The sequence below is a fragment of the Dermacentor silvarum genome, chromosome 6, assembly GCF_013339745.2.
Source record: "Dermacentor silvarum isolate Dsil-2018 chromosome 6, BIME_Dsil_1.4, whole genome shotgun sequence".
NCBI lineage: Eukaryota > Metazoa > Arthropoda > Arachnida > Ixodida > Ixodidae > Dermacentor > Dermacentor silvarum.
Window position 1 is genome coordinate 24955989 of NC_051159.1, and position 25960 is coordinate 24981948.

General features: G+C 44.3%; 1 long non-coding RNA gene across 1 annotated transcript; it reads left to right on the forward strand.

The window, feature by feature from the left end:
- Positions 1-4947: 4947 nt before the first annotated feature.
- On the forward strand, positions 4948-11732 carry LOC125946209 (uncharacterized). The gene is made up of 2 exons (XR_007467460.1): positions 4948-5218; positions 11519-11732. It is a non-coding gene; the product is annotated as an uncharacterized LOC125946209 (long non-coding RNA).
- Positions 11733-25960: the final 14228 nt, after the last annotated feature.

The following is a 25960-nucleotide window of genomic DNA, read 5'->3' on the forward strand; positions in this document are numbered from 1 at the left end:
ACGATCTGATTATGAGGCACGCCGTAGTGGGGGACTCCGGAAGTTTCGACAACCGGGGTTATTTAACGTGAACGGGTGTTTTCGCATTTTGCCCCCATCGAAATTGGCCACCGTGGCCGGGATTCGAACCTGCGATCGGGGACTTCCGAGACATGCTCACAAAAGTGTGGATGGATGGGTGTATAAGGCTGCACCCTTTAAATCGGGCGGCGGCACACGCAAGCTAGCAGCGACTATTAAGTTATTTTGTACTTAGCGGAGGGTGAGCTTGCAGTATAGGCCGCCCCCTGTCTTTGATAACTTTCCTCTCCCTCCCCGTGAAGCTGCCTTGGAACCTCCCTTGAGTTGAAGCGATGTACTCACTCTACTATAACTTTATTAATTTGTTTTAGTTTATCTTGTCATATAGCAATTTAGCACTTACATTATACACAACTCAGGATGGTTAAGAAACTGAGGTCTTTGATCTTGTGCATGATCCACACAAATGAGAGATAATTATTTCACTAAAGGGGGCTATTTACCATATTTATTGCAAATTTGCTTTACATTGTGGTCATGGTTCTCTCCGTGCATTCACCAAAAGTTAACTAGTCAAAGTAACAGGCGACTATATAGCAGCATTGGTGAAGTGAGGTTGAGGCTAATGTGCCTGGTTTAAAACATGTTAGAAGCTTCTATGGCAACAAAACATACACATACTCACTTGTCAACACAGACTTTTGAATTAATCATTTAAAAAATGCCACAGTCATCCATTACACTGTGCACACTAATAACAGCTCATACAAGTGACCAAATGCTGTGCATAAAAAGATTTTATTCATGGGGTTTGATGTCCCTAAGTAAAAAGCGTGTACGTAGTGGTGATAAATGTTGTGGGGGAAGAAAACGGATTCATTTTGACCTCCTGGGAGTCCTACATGCCGCCAAAGTGCATTATACACAGGCATAATTTTGCATTTTGCCCACATTCTTTGCATTGTGGCCACTGCTGGTACGATCGAGTAGTATTTTCAGTGTTATCCATACAGAAATACAATGTAAACTACCATCGCAATTATATATCAGAAGGCCTTTTTCCTAAATGTTGCACCTTCTGACACATATGTAGTCACAACTCTGAACCGTCAAAGCGCTTGTCCCTTGTGTACTCTTTCTTTCGTGTCATGTCTGCTTTTTTTTTTGGGGGGGGGGGGCGGGGCAGGTTCTTAAATCATGTTTCATATGGACCAACTAGGCTTCTACATGCCTTTTTATGTGAACTACAGTTTATTAAAAAGCTTGTTGTTTCTTTGTGTGGTGTTCATCTTTAGCACTGCAAACAGCTTAAAATCTGCAAAACTAATGACAACTGGAAAGTTCGTGTGGTAACCTTATCAAATGGCACGCACATTTCAAATAAACTTTAGTTTATAGTCACTGCATTATCTGTTTCTTCTTTTGTGTTTGTCTTCAGTGCTGTTTCATCATGTTAATTACCACACCAAACCATCAGCTGTTCCTACTTATGTATACATTCTAAACTGTTTACAGTGTAGAAGTTATGTGTGAGAATCCTGCTACCAGTTGCTTGAAGGAAGTGCAGTAGGTGTTTGCAATTAACATACACTTTGTGGTAGTGATTGTAACTAGACTTAAGAAATGCAAGCCCAAGTGGCTATTGCATTCACTCTAACCAAGTCGTCATTATGTCTCATGCCAATGCACACAGTAAAATTCTCATGGTTCTGGTGTCTGTTTTCATAACCATGTAGTCACCTCAGATAAGGCTCAACTGTAACAGCAATTTTACACTTTACATTATAGGTGGGCTAAAGGGGACTACCAAGTTAGGCTGTATTCGTAAATATGCACTGCAATAGCAAAACGGCCAATGTTAACACCAGACGCAGCTTAGCAAGTCCGAGAAGAAACAAAATTGGAGACGAATGGTAGTGCTGCTGTGAAGTTCTAGCACCAGGCTCACTTTGTAGTTATGAATTTTGAGAAGACCTACTCCGGTCTACTTGTTTATCTGGTCAAGAATGACTTCATTCTAAACAAGCGAAAAAATAACCTTAGGAACTTTTAAGTACTTCCCCTGTCTTAACACACCCTGAATATGAGGGATCACACTGAAATCTTTCGTACTACCACATTGATGCACCAGTACGCCATTAAAAAACATTTGGCCTTTATATTCTGCTCTAAAAATCAACCTAAGTCAGTCTAAGATGACCTAGTTCTGCTCTTTAGTGTCCCTATGCTATACTGCAAGGCAGTGGTTAAGCTGATGCTTTATTCATAAGTTGCGTCATGTCGAAGATGACATGTGCATGACAACTATAAGGACGTGCCATGACGCATCACATATACAGTAATCGTGCCATCTCTCATCTTCCATGGCACAGCTTGAGATAATGTAAAATTGAGTGTGGATTAATGTGGTGCTTCCATTGTGCTAGCAGCACACCAAAAGGCTGCTCCAGTGACAATGTGCATGCTGGATGCATAGATGCAGATTTATATACTGTGTTCACGCTAGCTTTCGACATGTGTGGAAGCAGCCAGGGCTGCTGCCATTAAGATGTGAGGCTTAGATAGGCAAGGTGCTAAATGAAGACCAACCTGCTCTATCATGTAGTCACTGTCAGGCTTAGCCCCAAATATGTTGCAATCTAGGCAGAACTACATTGCTGCACCTCACTGCAGCTCATTTTCAAGCATTAGGCCCACTGAACACAAGACGTTTTGTAGCCGTCTTGGACCAGCCAAAATCAACTAGGACGTCTACAACTATTCAAGACGGCTACAAGACGTCTTTATATGTACGTCTTGAAGACGTCCTGCGAAGGATGGCTTGGAGGCGTCTTGTTAAGCTGTTTTAAGCTATCATCTTGCTAAGACGGCTAAAAAACGTTCTGTAAAAACGTCTGGAAGATATCTGTGCGGATCCTTATCCAGATATATGTATAAAATATGCGTTTCAGTTTTTTCCGCTGCTTTATACGGTTGTTAGATATCTAGCACCCATGAATACTGGTCACACAGCCTGTACTTAAAAACGTGTACATGCACTGCCTATCCTTTGGTCTGTCATTTTACCATCCTGTAAGATGTACATTTCCATTAGCTGCACATGTGTCGTTGCACAGTACGTCCAGTCGTAGCGTCTATACGTATTTCACGAACAAAAAAAAAACATGAAGCAAACGTAAAAAAAATGTGCTACATTGAAGGCAGCATACATGCAAGACCTAAGGCCTTTAACCACGTTAATTGAGAAAACAGAAAGAGTGAAAAATAAATCCATGGGTTGTACGTGCCTAAACTATGAAGCAGACCGTAGGTGGAGACTCTGGATTAATTCTGACCACCTGGGATCTTTAAGATACACATCAATCTAAGTACACGATCGTTGTTGTATTTCGATCCTATCGTACCCGCGATCTCGAGCTCAGCAGCGCGATGCTATAGCCACTTAGCTAACGTGGCGGGTAACAGAAAAACGTGTGCCTGCGCTGAGCAGCTGCGCAAATTTAGTGTGAGTGTTAATTTCAGATAGATGAATAGGTGAGTTCGATGATATATTTTTGTGGCAGAAGATCGCTCGGGTTTTTTACCTGTGCGGTTTTCTGCAGGCTGTCACAAATGGCGTTTTTCGCACGATGCTAGTTCAACATCCACGCCAGCGCGTTATTTGACAGTTTTTCGCTCCTACCGAAATCTGCACATTGAGCTGCATCACAATTCCGCTGTCAGCTGTTCAATCATGTAGTAAAAAACTATAGTATCGCAAGTTCCTCAATTCCTTAAAACGCGTTTCACCGTCGTGTACTCCGAAGTTGTGAGACTGAATTGTTCATTTCATCGCTCTTTCAAATTAAATACCTATATACGCTCAAAACCTACAGCTAAAATTGGCGCTATAAATAACGATGTGTACTTTGGTGGGAGAGCAGCATATATGGCATTTCATCTAGACGTGTTCGTTTTGCCCAATTATTTGCAACCACAGCACGACGATTTTAGCAGTGCACCACATATTATAGTAAGCGTTCCAGAAATTTTAATACTGCAAAGTTTATTTGCGACCTCTTTGAAATGTTTTGAATGACCCTACTTTGTATATTTACTTGGAATATTTGTCACATACATAGAAGCGCTAAGTTAACCAATTGGTAACTACACCAAGACCGATATTGCAGTTACCAGGACCGAGCACGGTTGGTCCGCAGCTCATGATCAGTGCAGCCATATACAGCCGATGCATATCGGGGGTATTATGCAAGCGTCTACCAAGATCGGAGCGCGTAAAGCGGGCAAATTTGCTTTAGAAATAAGTTTGCAGTCCACGTGTGCTTATATCACAACGTTTACAAGGGCGTTGCAAAAAAAAAAAAAAAAGCACATTCGATAATTGGCGGTATCTTTCAGAGCCGCGTATACTGCATCTATTTTGTCTGCTTTGGACGTGTTATTAGGTGCACATTACAAAATTGCGATATCGTTTAGTATTGCTATGTCGCAGAGTTGTAAACATGATAATTTCCAATTTTCGAGACTCTTTCGAAAGACAGCGCCGACATTAAATCAACATCTGCTTCCAGCCCATACTTGATTTTACATTGTATTTTAAATGCAAGAAACGTCATCGAAATCGGTGTAGCGATTGCCGAGAATGTCGATTTCACCATTCCTAAGTATCCGGAGCTAACGCTGCAAGCATTGCGCATTTCAGTGCGGGCGCGTCCGGAGTTTCCTTTCTCCGTGCAAACGAAAGGCCAACGGCGCCGCTACTGGCAGACATGGAAGGAGGATGAGATTGGAATTTTCTGCCTCCCCCCATGCTCGGCGGCCCTGGCTGCATAGCGCCTCTTCCTCTTCACAACCACTCTCTCTAGACGCCTCCAACTATCACGTGACAAAAGCCATGAGCGAGGGCGTTGGTTTGGTCACGGGAGCTCAACCTCCCTTTGCCGTTCTCTCTCGCGACGTGCCCTTTCAATCTTTTCCGTTTCACATCTTTCACGGCGGGAAGCGGCGCCGGTTGTTCGGGCAAGTCGGTTCGCGCGTTTGTTTCCGACTTCGAAAACTGGCCGAGCGTGCTCTCCATTTTGTGTCTTCGATGCGTTAACCAAGGACCCTTGCTGACCCTCGGAGTACGCGGCGTCGCTTCTTTGACTCGGAAAGCGGATTCTGCCTCGTCGATACGGACAAAAAAAAAAAAAAAAAAGTGAGTACCGCACGAAAGTGCCTTATTTCTGAGAATTGTTACCCCCAAATGCCCTTTGTATGGGCATGTCACGTTCGCGCCACGCGCTCGAAAAGTATACTGTGAGCTTGCCGCCGTCTTAAACGTTGATACATGTTTGTCACAGATCAAATAATGCTTGCTTTTTCCACATTGTGAATAACTATTTCATGACGCGTTTTCGTGTTTTTTCTCGATGATCCTGACAACGTGCGAGATATAGCGCTGCACTGACAAATTTAATTCCTAATTATATTGCAGTCATCCATGGTCCGTGGAATGCGTTCGGGACAGTTAGTGTCCCTGTGGGGGTGAAGTGCTAAAACACCCGTGTACTTAGATTTAGGTACACGCTAAGGAATCCCAGGTGGTCCAAATTATTCCGGAATCCCTCACTTTGGCGTGCCTCATAATGTAGATCGTGGTTCTGGCGCGTATAAACCTCATAATTTTTTAACGTTAAGGAGAGTCAATTACTCATGGCAGGCTTATCACAGCTGCTGCTGTACGCATGCCGAAACTTTAGGGCTTCAACTAGTGTCGCTCGTTTGGCGATACAGAACTACGCTGCTTGCTCTTCCAGTGGACCACCATTCCTGCATTAATATTGTTGGCGATCACGAACGCGATGAGGCAAACTTGCGTAGCCGACATAATTTGTTTGGCATGTTTATTGTTATTCAATTCCTGGCTGGCGCGGTAGCGCCATTAAAAAATATTCCTTGCCTCGAATCTTGATCCCCACTGTTCTCGCGTAAAATCACGCGCTTGCTGTTGCGTGTTACTGCGCTTGCTTGCAACGTGTTATGTTTTAACTCGTATTGTACTGGTTGCGTGTGACTCACTTGTTTTAGTCTTTTCATTTGCGTTTAGTGACGGTGATGTAACTGTGTACTGCGCATTTGGTCGAGCTACTCTCACCCACGCTTCGAATCTATTGATTGCTGGTAGGCATTTCTAAAATATTGCGATCTTTGTGGGTGCTTGCTCATGGATGCAGACTCGGGAACACGCCGCTTTGCGCATAATTTTTTTCGCGCTATCAATTTAACCCATAAATTGTGCATGGCTTAAATTAAGTCGCATCGGCGTTCCTACCGCAAGTCATAATCTGAATATGCTAAATCTCGCAGGCTGAAAACGAAACGTTAGGTGAACTCGTAACTAAAATTCATGAAAATCTGGGGCTTTACATGCCGGAAGCGTGATATGATCATGAAGCACGCCTTAGTAGGGGACTTCAGATGAGTTTTTACCACCTGTGGCTCTCTAGCGTGCAGCCAATGCACAGCACACGGACATTTTTGCATTTCGCCCCCATTCTAATGCGGCCGCCGCAGGCGGGATTTGCGCACCTTCAGCACGCCCCATATTTTGTTTCCTTGTTTGTTTCTCTGGTTAAAGAAATATCGCCAGGCCATCTACGCGTTTCCACGCTGTTGTGTTCTTTCGGGGGTTTTACGAGCCAAAACCACTTCTGATTATCAGGCACGCTGTAGTGGAGGGCTCCGGATTAATTTTGACCACCTCAGGTTCTTTAACGTGCAATACAACGCAAGCACACGGGCGTTTTTGCATTTCGCCTCCATCAAAATGATCTCGTGCTCGCTCGGCAGCGCAAAACGGCTTAGCCGACTAAGCCACCGCGGCGGGTCACGCTGTTGTGAATTGTTGCTTTGTTTCTTGTTTAACCGTTATTTTATCAGAGCTTCATGGGATCGCTGGTAGCGATGTCCTCCAACGCACTTCTCTGAAAGGGAAGGGAAATTGAAATTTTAGTGTTGTTACGAACGTTTAGCAAAGCAGCTATACATCGCTTTATACCGTTGCCGCGACGTTCTCAGGCACAAGTCTGGTTGGCGCGTGCTCGCTAAGCTGCGCCAGTTGTACGCGTGGCGTGCTTTTTAGGCAATGCAAGCAAACCAACCGGTAGCTGCTGGATACGGTAGCGGCAATAGTAGAGCGGCATATGGTAAATGCTTGTTCATTTAATGTTCCAGTGGGAACCCGTGAGGTACCTGAATAATTAAATAAATTGAGGTATGTGTACCTACTCGCGCGTAGCGTCAAGCGTTGAGCAAAATCAGACACTTGCAGCGTTCTATCAGCAAGCTGAAGCGCTGGTAAACAGGACGATGCATGAGAGAGTGGTTTCCTGTGATCCACTTAACGATAGGCCTTTGTTATCGCAAGACTAATTATTTGAAACGCTGAAAAGGTCATTTCTTATTCCTCTTGTGCCATAGACATGCGAAAATATAGTCTACAAGTCAGGCCGCATTGTTGTTCCAGAGCGGATTATGTGACCATATACGTGGTGTCTTTTTTTAGCTGCACCAATTTTTTAAAAATTGCCTGTGGCAGATAGCACAATTACAAACCTTGATCAAAATTACTCGATAAGGCGGCCATTACGTTACGAGAAACCAATATGCTTTCCGAATAATTTACTTAATTGCGCTAATAAACGAACTACTTTGCAGCACATATTTTTAATCTACGAATTGTAGCTAGTGGGTATGCAATGCATATCGACTTGGACCGAGATTTGAGGACTACGCTAGTTTCGATATAATAATTTTGAATGTGTCCACCGAAATGCATTGGCGTTCCAGTTAGTGTGTGCTTCAATGTATGAAACAGTGTTTTCTTAAAAATTAAGTTAGAAAACTGTGCATTTTTACTGCAAGTTTGATACCGCATATCTCGAAACCGCTGCCATCCTCAGAATTTGTTCCAAGTCGATATGCCTGGCATAATCACTAGCTACAATTAAAATATGTGCAGTGAGGTAATTAATAAAAAGTTAATTAGTGTAAGTGTCAATTGTTCAATTAAACGTTTAGATTTTTCGTAGAAGTAATAGGCCACCTCATCGAGTAATTTAGAACAATTTGGACAGCACAATTGTGCTGTCTGCCACATGTTCTTACAATTTAGTTCAGCTAAAATAAAAAGGACCATGTAGAATGAGAACATACCGTATGTTCTCATTCTACAAGGTTTTTTTTTTTTGACTGAACCAAATTAAAAAAAAAAAAACATTGCATGTGGCAGATAGCACTTGGGCAAGCGCAATGGTCCAGTCATATCACATGCTTCAAACCATTACGTTATTAAGCTGCTTTCTGTGTTACATAGAGAGAAAGTAGCATTCTTTAATGAGATGCTGGAGATCTTAGCCTGGCTATTCGCCTGACATGCTATTCCAGGTGCTTAATAACGTAATGGTTTGAAGTAGTGATATGACTAGCCCATGGCGCTTGTCATGTAATTGTCATTTTAATTGAGTATGATGTTACCGGTAAGCTGAACCAACCGCTGAGTAGGTTGAGCTTACCACTGAGGCGAGGATGACAGAAGAAGGTGAATACGTCATTGCGGCCTCAGTAATGATAGAACAAGATGTTGGCCTTCAGAATAACACACGGATGTAATGTCCTATCGTTTGCGCCTTTAAATAAATAAATTGTGTGACCTGTATGTGCGGCATATGTATTTTTGTGTCCTCATTAACTGATAGTTTGGACCTAATTTTTTTATGCTGCTTCACTGACAAATCTATCTGTCCTAATTTAAACCACAAGAATGATTAATACGTAGAATTTTGCCGTCTTCAGTGTTTCTGCTCACATTGACTTCCATACTTTGCAACAGCTAGAATAATAAATTCAAATTCAGTGCTGCATCTGGCTTATGCTTTCTCTTGGTTCATGTTACAAGAAGAAAAAAAAAAACAGGACGCCGATCAAAAAGTGGTAATAAGAATTGGACGCACGCAAGCCTTGTTCACAACACGAACTGCTCGAAACGACGGCATTCTGCGCATGCAGGCGGGATATTGCCATCGTTGCGATACAGCGTTTTTTCTGTAGTTTTTTGTAGTCTGGATAGCAAGGGATTCCAGAAACTCCCTTCAAATCCAGTTTCCTTAGCAATGATAGAAGCCTTGTCTCGTCGGTGGCATATTCAGCCTGCCACGTGCTCCGCAAGTGCAATGGAAAGCAACATTGTTTCTTCACTTCTGATTCATTTCTAATTGATATCTTTGACATAGGTTTCATGCTTCAAGCGCTTTCAGAATGACTGCTTTCGCTGATGTAAAGATAGTCGCGATTCGCGCCGGCTGTTCTGTATACAATGCTTGGAACATACCTTCTGCATCTTCACATCTCCCTGTTCATGCTGCAACTAGTGGGCCTAAACGTGGGACATTGACTTCATAGGGTTTCAGAACAATTGCGATGGCCTTGCTCACTCAAGGGACATAGGCGAGGGTCGTGCGAGCTCGAGGGCGCGTGTGACCGGCAATGTGGCAGGCCTCAACGATTTTTCGTCGAACGAATGAACATTTCCGGTTATGCTCACTCGGACGTAATCTGTGCAAGTCATTGTCAGAAATCTGGTCGCCAGGATTAAAGCAAAAATTTTACAGCGATCCCGGCAAATTTGCTCTAAATCAGGACGCTCATGGCAGTGGCGTATCAGGTGGGGGTGGGTGACCGGGCTTCCGCCCCCCCCCCTCTCTCTCTCCAAATCTCGTCTCTTTTTTTCCCTTTTCTTTATTTCTTTTTTTTTTTTTTTTTTACGGCCTGCGCCCTGCTCCGTTTTGTGCCTGGCACGTCGCCTATTAACAAAGGCGCGTATCCTTCGAACGTGCGGCTGTTATGGGCATTCGCGTCTCAACGCATCTCCGACGCCTGGGAACTTAAAAGAACGAAGCACCGCAGTCAGGACGATCGCGGTGCTTTAGCTCCCCCACCCCCACCCCCGAAAGAAATATCCTGGCTACGCGCCTGGCTCAAATTACGTCGCGAACATTCTGAGTGCGGTTACCCCGGAAGTGTTTCATTCGTTGCGTAGAACATCGTTCAAGTTGACCAGTGACCTCGCTTGGCCGCGCGTCCTGGAGTCGACGCTGCCATTCAATATGTCCCCAAAAGGAGGCCTTGTCACGTGTTCTGAAAACCTATGACGCGCGCCGCATATATGTTCCTGCCTGCACGTTGCATCATGAACTGGTGCGGACATGGTGTAGAATTATTTTTCGGCGCAAACTGCTACTACGTTTAAATCAACAAAAGATGCAATTTCGAAAAAGGGCTTGCAGCATGTGTATGATTTGAAAACGAAAAATGTCGCTTGCGACGTAGTTGCGGAGGACATGGCAGCCTCCAACAATGGCACTGGCCTTCTTGGACAAGGCTGTCGTTATTGCCAAGAATTCGGATTTCACGGTAATCCTTATCTGTAGCCTTGCTACCAAGGCTACAGATAAGGCCGAATCGCAATGATGGCATTATTGCATCTGCATACGGAAGATACCTAGGTCGGATTTCTAACAGTTACTGTTTGCAAACAAGGCTGCGGTATAAATGAGTGGGAACTCTTCAGTCATATGCAATAAAATCTTTTTATAGCGAAGTTGAAGGGGGAGCCAAAATTACGTCATTATGTTCATTACTGCCGTTCACTGCAATATATGCGCAATGTCGCGCACAAATTTCAACTTGTATAGAAGCAGACGGTTTTTCGAGCAGCAGAACCACTACATGGCCACGTGCTCGCTGAACTTCTAATAAAACAGCAAAAGAAACTTTGGCGTCCTTAACACACCACTTCTTAGCATCTGACACGATTGCCTTTACGATAGCTGCTTTCTGTTTCAATGTCATGATCTTTCGTTACCGCTTTTAGTTAGGTCGTCTCTAGCATCGCGAAACCGGCGAAACGGCGACGCGGTTGAATAGGTTGCACGCTGCGACACCAACTATGTTCGTCGTGTGCGAGCAGCACGTGGTAGACACAGGGAGGCGTGGCCTCTGAAATTGCACCGGCGCAATCTCCGAGGCCACGCCTATAGCTGCACTAACTATATAGCCTGCGTGGTGCCGCAGTAAGAGGAATTGCGATGGCGATCTAGAGTCTGCTTACGCGCAACTACGCGTAGTGGTGAAAAGTACCAGTGTTCGACGGTGGATTCAACGCAAATACGTAAACGTTTTAAACATCGGCAACGAATGTGTGTTCTACCCTGCGGAGAGCAGAAGCGAGCCTGCAAGGGTCGGGCATTTCTTTTTTCGGAAAAAACTGAAGTTTGGTGTATCTATTGGCAGGATAAGTTTACTTCGTTGAAACGAGGTTATAAAAACATGGATATCTTCGGAGATTTCAGCGGGAATGTCATTTTGTTGTATACAATAATTTGTTATACCCCGTTTCGTTATAACGAAGTTTCACTGTAACATATCTAACATCTTTTGTCTTACCTTCTAATTGCAGGTGCGAAATCTGAGGTCAAGCATCATTGGAACACGCTGAATTTTCTGCGGGTGCATCAGCCTGTGGAAATGTCTAAGCTAGTTCCCTGAATCGTGAAGTGTCCAATTTGTTATAACAGCCAGCCACAATGCAAAACTCTAGGAGGTGCATTAGAAACATTTTGCTTATGTAGTGGCGTGTTATTGATTTATTAAAAATTCTTTGAAACCTTTGACCACTTTAGCGCCTCATTTGTGTGAACAGTCATGCTTTATGTTAAGCATACGTGGCTTTGACACGTGTTCATCACTTTTGTGGCTTTGCCAATATTTCAGTGTTGCTATGGTGGGTTGTAAGAAATGGGCCATAGGGATTGGTGCTATCGGTAAAGCCAACCTTTTTTCAATATTGCGAGGAATACGAACATCCTCATTGATTTCTCTATGTAGCAGATAACAGGGAGACACTCAATTCCTTTATAATTAATGCTATAATGGAAGGGTGTTTTGTGTATCTAAATTCTTGTGCGTGCCAAACATCCATGCAAGGAAAAATTCTGTAATAGTGTTGCAGGAGGCTTTTATATTATTCCATCTGCAAATCTAGATCAGTGTTGACAAGGTAAGTAAAATGATATTGGGTCTTCCTGGACGTAATGCGCAGTGTATGCTGTTTCTAGCCAGATCACTGAAGCTAGGCAACATTTCGTTGGATAGTTGACATCTGAAGGAGACAGACCAGCTGGATTGCAATATGACCTAATTTCAGCTTCTGGAAACTACTTAACATGTCATTTGTGCTAGTGCTTCCCCTAGGTGACAATAGATCAGGTGTTGAACTAAAGTTTAGAGAGGTCAAGTCCATTGTACTTCATATATTATATATACATTCATAGCATGGTTATTGCTTATTTGTTTCTTCACTTTTTTCCTCAAAGTGAAGATTGCGTAACTTTATGGAATACATTGTGTTGAAATAACCTACGTCGTGTTCAAATTTCACATCCTCTCCACTTTAGATCTAAGTATATTTCCACTGTCACTATCTTTTGTAAATACTATAAATACTGTAAAACAATATTTAGGGCTTAAGTAACTAAATACGAGCGACTAGAAAATGCCATGCCTTAGTCGACCAGTAGATGTTTAAAGCATTTAAAAACGTTTTTAAGACATCCTCAAAACGTCCAGCAGAACGTTTTGTAGCCGTTTTCAAAACGTTCCCAAGATGTCTTGCAAGATGTCTTCTAGCCGTCTATGAGACGTCTACAAGACGTCTTGTAAGACGTCTGATATCCCAAATTTGGCGGTGCATTAGACGGTCTTAGAGACGGCTACAAGACGTTTTAAGACGTCCGACAAAATCTTGGTAAGATGTCTTGAAGAAGTATTTAAAATCTTGCCAAAACGTCTTCAAGACGTCTTGTAAACGTTTAAAAGGGTTGTCAAGACGTCTTACTTATCTTGTCAAGACGTCTTGAAGACGGCTTCTAGACCAATGTGTGTTCAGTGGGAGGCATGTTGTTATTAATGTCTTGAAAGAGTGCTGCATTCACTCAAATGAATAGAGCTGTCAGCAAGGAAGTTCTTGCCTGGAAGCTGATGGGCATTTCTGTAGTGCCACTGATGTGGTGGCACAGTGACTGTGAAAAAAAGATGAGATGGGCAGCAATATGCACGTCAAGGTGATCACAACAGAGAAGAATAAGCAACGAAATAATCTAATATTTTTGCATTTTCGCACAAGAAAGTAAAAAAGGGGCCCAATGTGAATCGACTGTTTTCAGCAAACAGCAAGCTTGATGGCTTCTGTAGCCATATTGCAAGCCCATTCAAGGGTGGCTACATGACAAAATATGCCACAGAGTTCACATGCCACAGCAATAGACCACAGAGTTCACATGCCACAGAAATAATTTGCAGAGCCCTTTTACATGTGGCAGGGTTCACATCCATTGATCAGCGCATCAATGATAGAATGCGTGAACGTTGCTCTTTGCTACCCATGGGCACTGTGATGAGTAGTGCGCGACACAATGCGGTGACTTTTGTGGTGCGCGACACGGTGCGGTGATGCGCGACGGTGATATTTGTGGTGTGCGACAAGGTGCGTTGCATTTCAAACAAGAAGCAGACGACAAGGAGAGCGCGCGCCGCTCTACCGCGCCGCGCCGAAAACGACGACACCGAAGACCGTCCGGCGCGTGAACACGCGGCGCAAGAAAACAAATCAAAAGAAAAACCCAATCCAATCACAAAAGAACACGGAGCCTCGAGCACCCAATGAGAAGTCGACGAATCGACCAGAGCAGCAGAAAAAGGAGCCGCGCTGGCAGTAGGGGGTGGAGTTCCAGAAGCGGCACCAGGACAAGGTCGGCCACCAGATCGGGAGTTGAAGACGGCCGTCGGGTTCCGGACCCGAGCCACCAGGACTTCACCCGGCCGGGGCCTCCAGCCAACCCGTTCCTGGGCGCCGCTACTCCATCCGTTCGAGAACTGCTGACCGAGGCCGGCAAGCGTCTGCGCCCGTGGGCAGAACGAGAGCTGTCGGGCTACGGGCCCGAGCTCTACGACCAGCTGTCCGGTCAGAACGCCGCCGCCGTCAACCCCTGCTGCCAAGCCGCCTACCTTCCCGGGCATCGCCACCCTGCCCGATAATCAACTGCTGCTGCCCGAGGCCGGTGAGCGTCTGCGTCCGTGGGCAGAACGTGAGCTGTCGGACTACGAGCCCGAGTGCCACGATCAGCTGCCCGACCAGAACGCCATCACCGTCGACCCGTGCTACCGAGCCGCCTGTCCTCTTCCACCGAGCCAGAGCTGCCACGCTCTGGCAGCCTGTACGACGTTCCGACACAACGTCTTTTGGTTGAGATCAACAACGCTTATCTCGTCGTCTCGTCTCCGCTTCGCCGCGTCGAGACTGTAGTGCATACGCACACCCGCAGCCTGCCCGAACTTGCCTCATATCATTAGCGTTCCAGCTACGTGTTTTCATATTATCTTTGTGTGTTTGGTTTATAGTTTTCTTTTCGTTCTAGTTTTAATTATTAAAAGTTTGTGTGTTTCTCAACAAACGGCTTTGTCCTCGATTGGCTTCTGGGAGGCTCCGCCTCAGAGAACCGCCAGAAAACATTAACACTAAAGAACCTGCTCATCACAGGCACACAGGTGGCCATTTATTCTTTCATTGTTGTGAATGCAGCTATACCTCCAGTTTTTATGATGTGCATGAGATGGGAAAGGCATGTACAACTCTTGAAAGTGAGCTTCTGGAAATGTAATAATTAAGAAACACAGCTCCTGACATGCAAGCATGACATCTGTTTTTCTCACTGATAAAGAATGGAAACATTTAGAATAACATTTGAACCTTGTTTAGGCGAGTGCAGACATTTAGAATAACGTATGAACCTTGTTAAGGTGAGATGTGGCTGCAGGGATCACACACATACAAAACATTTAGTTGCGATATATCCTTTGAATAACCCCAGAAAGCCTAAAACCCATTTTGCTAAAATAAAACAAAAAACAACCAAATAATAAAAAGATTAAAAAACAACTTAAACTTTGTAACCTAGAAAGTACATTTGTATCCTCCCCCCACCTGAAAAAGTCTTTAAACTTAGTAGTTAATTATAAATTGACTATCTGAGCTACCTGCAATTTAAGCTATGGTTTAAGCTTTGACTTGTTTTTACTATTCAGTATGTACCAACTGACCCAGACTGCTACTCTACTCCAATAAATTGACTATCTGAGCTACATGCAATTTAAGCTATGGTTCAGTGTGTCGAAGACACTAGCATGAATTTCGCAAACTTTCCCACACTTATATCAGCATTTTGAGCTACCGAACTCTTGTGTGTCAAAAATGCCATGTTGGGCATTGTGAAGATAAACTAATATCTCCAAGTCTAACTCTTGTTCTGTCACTTATTTTGCTTCTGTCCTCCTGGATTTTATGCTTGTTTCTGTTCTAAAACAAAGCAGCTCTATTTAAAGCATGCCAATTACAGAAATGAATTGAGAATATATTTGAGTCAGTTTTGAGAATATATTAAGCTAGCACAAACAGGTCACTTATCACTGGAAAACACCAGAGTGGTGGCGCTTGTTCTCTTGAGATCGAAATGATGCATTCGTCCGTGCTGCTGCATGAACTTTGGAAATGTCACCATGTTTTCAATGTGCTGCCCCTTTTTGGTTGCATCGCTCGCATGCATAATAGCCAGTGTGGCCAACAATACATTTGACGTAGCTCCTTGCAGGAGCATCGGAAACCATAGCTCCAATGCTCACTCGAACATGAACATCTCCTATGCTTAATCCCTCAGAGGTTAGGTCGGAGACTTCTTGCACATATGGCTCTAGGTAATCCTGCAGACATGACGGCTTCCCTGCACCACAGTACACACTGACAACAAATGGCGGTGTTGCCTCCAGATTTTTATGCGGCACAAAATGGACCAAAAGGCAAGCTGGCTACTTTTGTAAAGAGGGACTTCGTCAATGTTGCCTTGTAGCTTGAGTTCACTTGGAACTACTTGCCCCGGCTGCTACACTTGACGAATTCCTTCTGCAAGGCCAAAGTGCACAAATGAACCATTTTGCTCCACCTGAGCTTTGCACTCAGTTTTCAAAACTCTCCTAGCATCTTTTGGAATGTCAGAGATGCCTCTTCGCCGGCAGAAATTGAGGACATCGTTAATGCATGCATGCGTCATATTATGTTTGGAAGCAATTACAGCAAGCTCTTCACTTGCAGACAGTTGTTTGGAAAGTACATGAGAAAGCGTTGGACTACAAGTGAAGGCTATTCCCTCATCTGGCCCAGTGAAGCTGTCTGAAGTGAGAAAGTCATCAGACTCATCACTTGAATCGCTACCTTCGGGACCTCCTTTGTCACTTGAGCTGCTATCAGTCGCTGTGCTCACATGAGGACGTAGCCGCACTATCTGATTGGCATTCTACAAAAGGAGCTTCTTGTCTGCGGACGTCGTCGACAAAGGCTTCGCTTCTCGACCGCTCGTTCAACCGCTTGAACGGAAGCTCACCACCGTCATCCGTGGAAATTGAACTTCACGATTGTCTGCTGGTTCCAGGCTTCGGAGGCGAAAGTCGCTCTACACGACAACTGTCTGCAAAGGTGAAGCTTGCAGCTTCGTCGTTGGACAAGGAAGGCCAACAAGCTGCGCGAGTCCTAGCTCATTCATTATCTTGTTGTATTCCTTTCTTACGACTCGACATTTCCTCCACTTGGAGGGCATGATGAGCGAGAGGGTTGAGTCAGATGCCGAAACCCCAACGCTGTAGCCCGTAAGACGACCTCGAGGGGAAAGCGTGGACAGCAGCAGTGCAGGGGGGCAGTCAGTCACAGCATGCATAAGGAGCAGCCGACCTGCCAACGCATGAGCCGAATCGAATCTAACCATGGAGGAAGAAAAATGTTTTCCTGGAGGAAGAAAAATTTCTTCCTCCATGAAGGAAGTTTTTATTTCGATAGCAATTATAAGGACACTTCAAGCAGATTTCTGCCGTCGTCGTCGCCGTGAGGTTCCGTATAAAGTCCAAGGGCGATAAAATCTTGCAACCGGGCGCAAGGGGAACTGGCGACGCAATCTCCCACGCAAAAGGAGCAAAGCGGGAAGAAAGCGCGGAAGGGAGAGGGGGGAGGCGGCTTCTACTCTGCCAACAAATGCGTTCATGTACTTTGCGCTTTGCGCTTGGTTCTATTTAATGTTTGCGCCGGTACGAGCTGCCGGTGTTGTCGCGCGCACCGTATCTTGCAAGCGACCTCCAAACGGCTCTGACCTTTGTATGCGCTGTGCATTCGGCCGCTCAGTTTTCCGTTGAAGCGATAAACCGCACGAACCTTCGCTCGCTCGCTGCGGCAGCTGCGCTTGCTGCCAGCGTTTTGACAGTGGTTGTCTGCGGTCATCGAGTGTGATCTATTCATGTGTGCGTGTGCGTGCAGACAGCACGCTTGTTAATTCAGTTGGTAACTTAATGTGTCCAACTTTATGCAGCCGATAAAGCTACTATCCCTGCTCCGAATAGCTCTCTGCTAATTCGCTATCGCCATTGATGCTTCGCCTTTCGGTCGAAACTGCGACATTTTTCTCCCTTCTTCCATGATGCGAACGGATTTTTTAAAGGACCGTTCGATTTGCCTGCACCACTGTGAACCAGTTCGCGCACCGAGTCACGAAAAGCGCGGCACAGGAAACGAATGCCGAAGTGCAGACCCGGTGCAGGTGTGTGTTTTGTGCGACCAATGTGCACGGCGTGCGTTAAATAGGTCTTAAGCTGCTGGTGTAATCGGCTTCGGAGACGTTAATATACCCGCGCTTGCCTAGACACGGCAGATAGCCGTAAGTTGGGTTTTAACGGCGCTTGTGCTTGTGTGCTGTGTCGTCTGCTGCGCTGCTGCTTCGCACCTGTACCACAGTGTATTAGAATATAAGGTATGTGTGCATTCTAGGACACTGTACCTGCACGACTGCACAAAGTCGTCACCGACAGTAGAAAGGGTGCAGAAAAATCGCGATCCAGCCCTGCACCTTTCCTGTGCATTTTGAAACGAACGGCGGGTTTCTCAGGGTGTTCAAAGGCGCCATTGCTGCACCGCTCAAACAAATGAGCTGTTGATACAGGTGAATAGAATGTGTCAAAGCTACGTTCGATTCACCTACACCACCTGCAAACCGTAGCGAAGCAGCCACTAGTACACTCTACAGCCACGGAAATCTGGATTGCGGATCGGATTAATACAAACAATAATATACATTTTTTTTCGTTTTTGGCAGTCAATGATTCTGGTGCGACCCACGCTACTTGAATGCGCTTCTCGGTATGCTTGTTTTTATTGCGTATCATCCGCCGTCATTAATGAAATAATAATGTACTTTTGCACTGGCGATTCGAGAGGTGGCGCAAAAAAAAAAAAGAGCGTCGGTTCCTCGAATTCCTATCTCTCTCCTTTCGTCCCGGAATTTGCGCCATCGCCATCGACGACAGCCTTGCCTTGTGCGCAACGTGGTAACCGAGGAGACTGAAGTCAACGTGTGCGTGAGTATGCATTTTTAATACGAGAGTTTTCTTGTCCTGATTGTACCTTATGTGCATTCTCATGTACGGGTCAACGGCGTAGTTAATGGCGCGTGCCAAATATGCAGCGAGCGCACGTGTGGCTAGGCCGATCGGTCGCGTACTACCTGCGTTCGAGATGAGTTCAATCATGCGCGCATGTTATATACTCCGGAATGGCATTGACTAGACCGCTTTTTTGATGCACGTAAAGACTCTGGGCGTAGATTTCATGCACGACTTGCGCGATATAGCTACACTATAGATCTTGAATGAGGTCTGTCGGGGATATATGCGTGTGTTACCCGGCCACAAGCACTTCATCTCCTGAACCGTTTAGGGCAGCGGAGTCTACACGCAACCGTGCGGGCCAGGAAATAAATTAGCCGTTTTCGCGAGAAATTCCGACGTCGCTGGTGCGGTGGTGCCAAACAAAGCCATGTGGATTCTATGCGAACATTAAAGCACCTGAAAATAATCTAAGAGACTTTAGTGCTCGGCGTGGCCTAATGGCTCCCTGTTCGTCCCGTACGAGTGGTGCGCGTTAGTGCCACAATATGAGATCAGCATGCAACACTTCGCTTCAGCCACGTGTGGCTCACAACTTAGCGTAAACTTTCACCGCGTTCCGCTAGCTTTGCTCTCCATGGGAGACGAGCTTAATTGTACCTCGTGCAGAAGGATACGTGTTGTAATGAAACCGCCGATGTCGCATGCTTGCACAGAAAGCTGCAGCCTTATGCAGTGGATCGACCACATGAATCAAACGGCGCATGTAAATAGAGGAGCGCTTGTGGCACACATGGATCTTTAGCAAAACCTCTAAAACAGGTTCGGTGCATAGAAAAAAACTTCTCAATTGCAAGTTGCCCCGTACTCGACGCGGAGACTAGGCGCAGAATGGCTCCTTATACGCGCGGCGATTCTGATGTCATGCCAGCTTCCTTAAGCAGAAATTATGAGATAATGTGCAGCAGTCAACACGCTTCTCGGCAAGTGATGAGGAGATTTACGTCAGTAGTAATACTTCTGTACCTAACTTTTGCACCATTTGCTTATTCACGGCAGTCGCGTTTGCACACAGACGATTTTTGTTCTTCGTGAGACCGAAATTTCATTACGTATACAAAATTCATGGGTGTTAAGTTTCGTTAAGCAACTGGTTGGGGAGGTTTGCCGCATGTTGCCTGCTCCTGGAACATGTGGCAAACCTCCCTGACCAGCTGCTTTCTACAGCGACCACCAGGCAGCGACACCAGTTTATGCTAGTGCTCTCGTTGCAGCAGGTCAAATCCCCACAAGTGAAGGCAGATTTTAACTTTTTTTTCTAAAAAAGACCATGCAGTTAACTGTGGTAAGTGTCATACTCAACGAAGGCGACCCAAAAATGTGATCATTCCGCCAAATTTGAGCAAGAACAGTGCAGTGATGAGTGCAAAACTTTTTTTCGAACAGGCGCAGCGAAATTATTCAGCACTCTGTATAAGTTTGACGCACATATCACGGCTAACCTTATGCTCGGCTGTCTTAACTGACTGTTGAACTTATGCCTTGAACTCGTATATATCACGTAAATCAAAAGAGTAGTATTGTCATCTCATACAAACAGCTCAAGTTCAAGATTATGAGTTTATGAGGGCAGTAACTGCTATGTATTGTTGTAGCCCTTTCACTGTCTCATGGCTGTATTAAGTGCGGATATGCTAAATGTACCAATTACAGTACCACGCTTTCCTTTTGTTTTGACCTAATATTGTGTCTCGTTAATACTGTTCTTTTTTCTCGTATTATTCCAACAGCTAACAGTGGATAAGTAGGAATGACATTGTGTTGTACCTAATCCTTGCACCTGTGACCAATACCCTCTGTAACAAAAAAAAAACCCTGATGGTATAGTGTCCCAGCTGTTATGTAACAAGCTTCAAAAATACACAGATAATTTTACACAAATAAAACCAAGTGCATGTTATTCAGAGTCCAGTTGAGAAATGGCCAGTAATTTATTAGCCCTTGGCACCTAATTAGTTATAGCTAACTCTTTTACTTTAGTCATCTATCTGTTAGGGTGTCGATCAGGAAGTTGTATGATATATTAGAGTGACATGCTTCTAGCAAGGTCCACATCATGTTTTTTTTTTCTCGTGGAGAGAAGCCTGCAAGTATAAAAACTGCCATGCGTCAATGCACCCGTGTGCAAAAGCTTGCTGTGCCATCCAACAGTCTCAGCGGGGAAAGTTAACTGTTCTTTCTGGGGTTTTGCGTGCCAAAACCAGTTCCGATTATGAGGCACGCGGGAAAGTAAACTGCTGGTCGCAGGGTAACCACTCGGAGCAGTGCATTTCTTTTATGTTGGTATTTCAAAATATCGGGGAGCTGTTGGTGGATTGTGTAAAAAATATTTATGTTATTGTCAGTGACAGGGCCAGCTTGCTTACCCACTAAGACAGTTTCAGGGCCCTGCAATTCCATGCACATGATCTTTTTCAAATTTCATGGGGTGGGGGGGGGGTTCATTGCTGGAAAAAATAAGCCCACAACCCACTGAACACACATTGGTCTAGAAGCCGTCTTCAACACGTCTTGAGAAGATAAGTAAGACGTCTTGAAAGCCCTTTTACACGTTTACAAGACGTCTTGAAGATGTGCTGGCAAGATATTAAATACTTCTTCAAGACATCTTACCAAGATTTTTTCGGAAGTCTTAAAACGTCTTGTAGCCATCTCTAAGACCGTCTAATGCACCACCAAATTAGGGATATCAGACGTCTTGCAAGACGTCTCGTAGACGTCTCAAAGACGGCTAGAAGACGTCTTGCAAGACATCTCGGGAACGTTTTGAAAACGACTACAAAACGTTCTGCTGGACGTTTTTAAATGCTTTAAACATCTACTGGTCAACTAAGGCATGACATTTTCTAGTCGCTCGTATTTACCTAATTAAGCCCTAAATATTGTTTTACGGTATTTATAGTATTTACAAAAGATAGTGACAGTGGAAATATACTTCGATCTAAAGTGGAGAGGATGTGAAATCTGGACACCACGTAGGTTATTTCAACACAGAATGTATTACATAAAGTTACGAAGTCTTCACTTTGAGGAAAAAAACGAAACAAATAAGCAATAAACATGCTATGAATATATACATACTATATAAAGTACAACGGACTTCACCTCTCTAAACTTTAGTTCAACGCCTGATCTATTGTCAGCTAGGGGAAGCACTAGCACAAATATGACATTTTAAATAGTCCCCAGAAGCTAAAATTAGGTCATATTCAATCCAGATGGTCTGTCTCCTTCCAATGTGAACTATCCAACGAAATGTTGCCTAGCTTCAGTGATCTAGCTAGAAACAGCATACACTGCCCATTACGTCCAGGAAGACCCAATATCATTTTACTTACCTTCTCATCACTGATATTTGCAGATGGAATAATATCAAAGCCTCCTGCAACACTATTACAGAATTGTTCCTTGCATGAATGTTTGGCACGCACAAGAATTTAGATACACAAAACACCCTTCCATTATAGCATTATTATAAAGGAATTGAGTGTCTCCCTCTTATCTGCTACACAGAGAAATCAATGAGGATGTTCGTATTCCTCGCAATATTGAAAAAAGGTTGGTTTTACCGACAGCATCAATCCCTATGGCCCATTTCTTACAACCCACCATAGCAACACTGAAATATTGGCAAAGCCACAAAAGCGATAAACACGTGTCAAAGCCACGTACGCTTAACATAAAGCATGATTGTTCACACAAATGAAGCGCTAAAGTGGTCAAAGGTTTCAAAGAATTTTTAATAAATCAGTGACATGCCACTACATAAGCAAAATGTTCCCATTGCACCTCCTAGTGTTTTTCATTGTGGCTGGCTGTTATAACAAATTGGACAATTCACGATTCAGGGAACTGGCTTAGACATTTCCACAGGCTGATGCACCCGCAGGAAATTCAGCGTGTTCCAATGATGCTTGACCTCAGATTTCGCACCTGCAATTAGGAGGTAAGACAAAAGATTAACAAATATGTTACAGTGAAACTTCGTTATAACGAAACGGGATATAACAAGAGAAAGAAAGAAAGGAAAGACAAGGAGGTTAGCCAGTGTAAATACCGGCTTTATACCCTGCACTGGGGAAAGGGGTAAAGGGATTAAAAGGTGAAAGAAGAAACAAAAAAAAATGAAGTATGAAAATTCGCGCAATAACGCGACCCTAGGCGCTACAACGTTCAAAGCCGGTCGCACAATTCACAAGCCCTTAAGATTGTATACAACAAAATGACATTCCCGCTGAAATCTCCGAAGATATCCATGTTTTTATAACCTCGTTTCAACGAAGTAAACTTATCCTGCCAATAGATACACCAAACTTCAGTTTTCTCCGAAAAAAGAAATGCCCGACCCTTGCAGGCTCGCTTCTGCTTTCCGCAGGGTAGAGCACAGATTCGTTGCCGATGTTTAAAACGTTTACGTATTTGCGTTGAATCCACCGTCGAACACTGGTCCTTGTCACCACTACGCGTAGTTGAGCATAAGCAGACTCTAGATCGCCATCGCAATTCCTCTTACTGCGGCACCGCGCAGGCTAGTTAGTGCAGCTATAGGCGTGGCCTCGGAGATTGCGCCGGTGCAATTTCAGAGGCCACGCCTCCCTGTGTGTACCACGTGCTGCTCGCACACGACGAACATTGGTGTCGCAGCGTGCAAGCTATTCAACCGCGTCGCCGTTTCGCCGGTTTCGCGATGCTAGAGACGACCCAACTAAAAGCGGTAACGAAAGATCACCACATGAAACAGAAGCTATCGTAAAGGCAATCGTGTCAGATGCTAAGAAGTGGTGTGTTAAGGACGCCGAAGTTTCTTTTGCTGTTTTATTAGAAGTTGAGCGAGCACGTGGACATGTAGTGGTTCTGCTGCCCGAAAAACCGCCTGCTTCTATACAAGTTGGAGTTTGTGCGCTACATTGCACATGTATTGCAGTTAACGGCAGTAATGAATATAATGACGTACTTTTGGCCCCCCTTCAACTTCGCTATAAAAAGATTTTATTGCATATGACTGATGAAAGTTCCCACGCATTTACACCGCAGCCTAGTTTGCAAACGGTAACTGTTAGAAATCCGACCTAGGTATCTTCCGTATGCAGATGCAATAATGTCATCGCTGCGATTCGGCCTTATCTGTAGCCTCGGTAGCAAGCCCCCGAGATACTACCGTGAAATCGGGATTCTTGGCAATAACGACAGCCTTGTCCGAAAAGGCCAGTGTTATGGTTGGAGGCTGCCACGTCCTCCGCAACCGCAACTACGTCGCAAGCGACATTTTTCGTTTTCAAATCATACACATGCTGCAAGCCCTTTTTCGAAATTGCATCTTTTGTTGATTTAAACGTAGTAGCAGTTTGCACCGAAAAACAATTGTACACCGTGTCCTTCACATGTACCAGTTCATGATGCAACGTGCAGGCAGGAACATATATGCGCCGCGCGTCGTAGGTTTTCGAAACACGTGACAAGGCCTCCTGTCGGGGACATGTTGAATGGCAGTGTCGACTCAAGCCCGATCACCCACCCCCACCTGATACGCCACTGCCCTGAGCGTTCTGATTTAGAACAAATTTGCTGGGATCGCTGTAAAATTTTTGCTTTAATCTTGGCGACCAGATTTCTGACAATGACTTGCACAGATTACGTCCTAGTGAGCATAACCGGAAATGTTCATTCGTTCAACGAAATATCGTTGATGCCTGCCAAATTGCCGGTCACACGCGCCCTCGAGCTCGCACGACCCTCGCCTATGTCCCTTGAGTGAGCAAGGCCATCGCAATTGTTCTGAAACCCTATGAAGTCAATGTCCCACGTTTAGGTCCACTAGTTGCAGCATGAACAAGCAGATGTGAAGATTCAGAAGATATGTTCCAAGCATTGTATACAGAACAGCCTGCGCGAATCGCGACTATCTTTACATCAGCGAAAGCAGTCATTTTGAAAGCACTTGAAGCATGAAATCTATGTCAAAGATATCAATTAGAAATGAATCAGAAGTGAAGAAACAATGTCGTTTCCATTGCACTTGCGGAGCACGTGGCAGGCTGAATATGCCACCGACGAGACAAGGCTTCTATCATTGCTAAGGAAATTGGATTTGAAGGGAGTTTCTGGAATCCCTTGCTATCCAGACTACAAAAAAAAAAACTACAGAAAAAATGCTGTATCGCAACGATGGCAATATCCCGCCTGCATACGCAGAATGCCCTCGTTTCGAGCAGTTCGTGTTGTGAACAAGGCTTCCGTGCGTCCAATTCTTATTACCACTTCTTGATCGGCGTCCTGTTTTTTTTCTTTTTGTAACATGAACTCCAGAACCAAGAGAAAGCATAAGCCAGATGCAGCACTGAATTTGAATTTATCATCCTAGCTGTTGCAAAGTATGGAAGTCAATGTGAGCAGAAAAACTGAAGACGGCAAAACTCTACGAAATAATCATTCTTGTGGTTTAAATTAGGACAGATAGATTTGTCAAGAACCACGTGAAGCAGCATAAAAAAATTTCCTCCAAACTATCAGTTGTTGAGGACACAAAATACTATGCCGCACATAAAGGTCACACTTAGAATTTATTTATTTAAAGGCGCAAACGATAGGACATTACATCCGTGTGTTATTCTGAAGGCCAACATCTTGTTCTGTCATTACTGAGGCCGCAATGACGTATTCACCTTCTTCTGTCATCCTAGCCTCGGTGGTAAGCTCAACCTACTCAGCCGTTGGTTCAGCTTACCGGTAACAGCATATTCAATTAAAATGACAATTACATGACAAGCGCCATGGGCTAGTCATATCACTACTTCAAACCATTACGTTATTAAGCACCTGTAATAGCATGTCAGGCGAATAGCCAGGCTAACATCTCCAGCATTTCATTAAAGAATGTTTATTTCTGTCTATGTGACACAGAATGCAGCTTAATAACGTAATAGTTTGAAGCATGTGATATGACTGGACCATTGCGTTTGCCCAAGTGCTATCTGCCACATGCAATGTTTTTTTTTTAATTTGGTTAAGTCTAAAAAAAAATTGTAGAATGAGATCATACGGTATAATCTCATTCTGCATGGTCCTTTTTATTTTACTGAACTAAACTTTAAGAACTTGTGGCAGACAGCACAATTGTGCTGTCCAAATTGTTCTAAATTACTCGATGAGGTAGCCTATTACTTCTACGAAAAATCAAAACGTTTAATTGAACAATTGACAGTTGACTAACTTTTTATTAATTACCTCACTGCACATATTTTAATTGTAGCTAGTGATTATGCCAGGCATATCGACTTGGAACAAATTCTGAGGATGGCAGCGGTTTCGA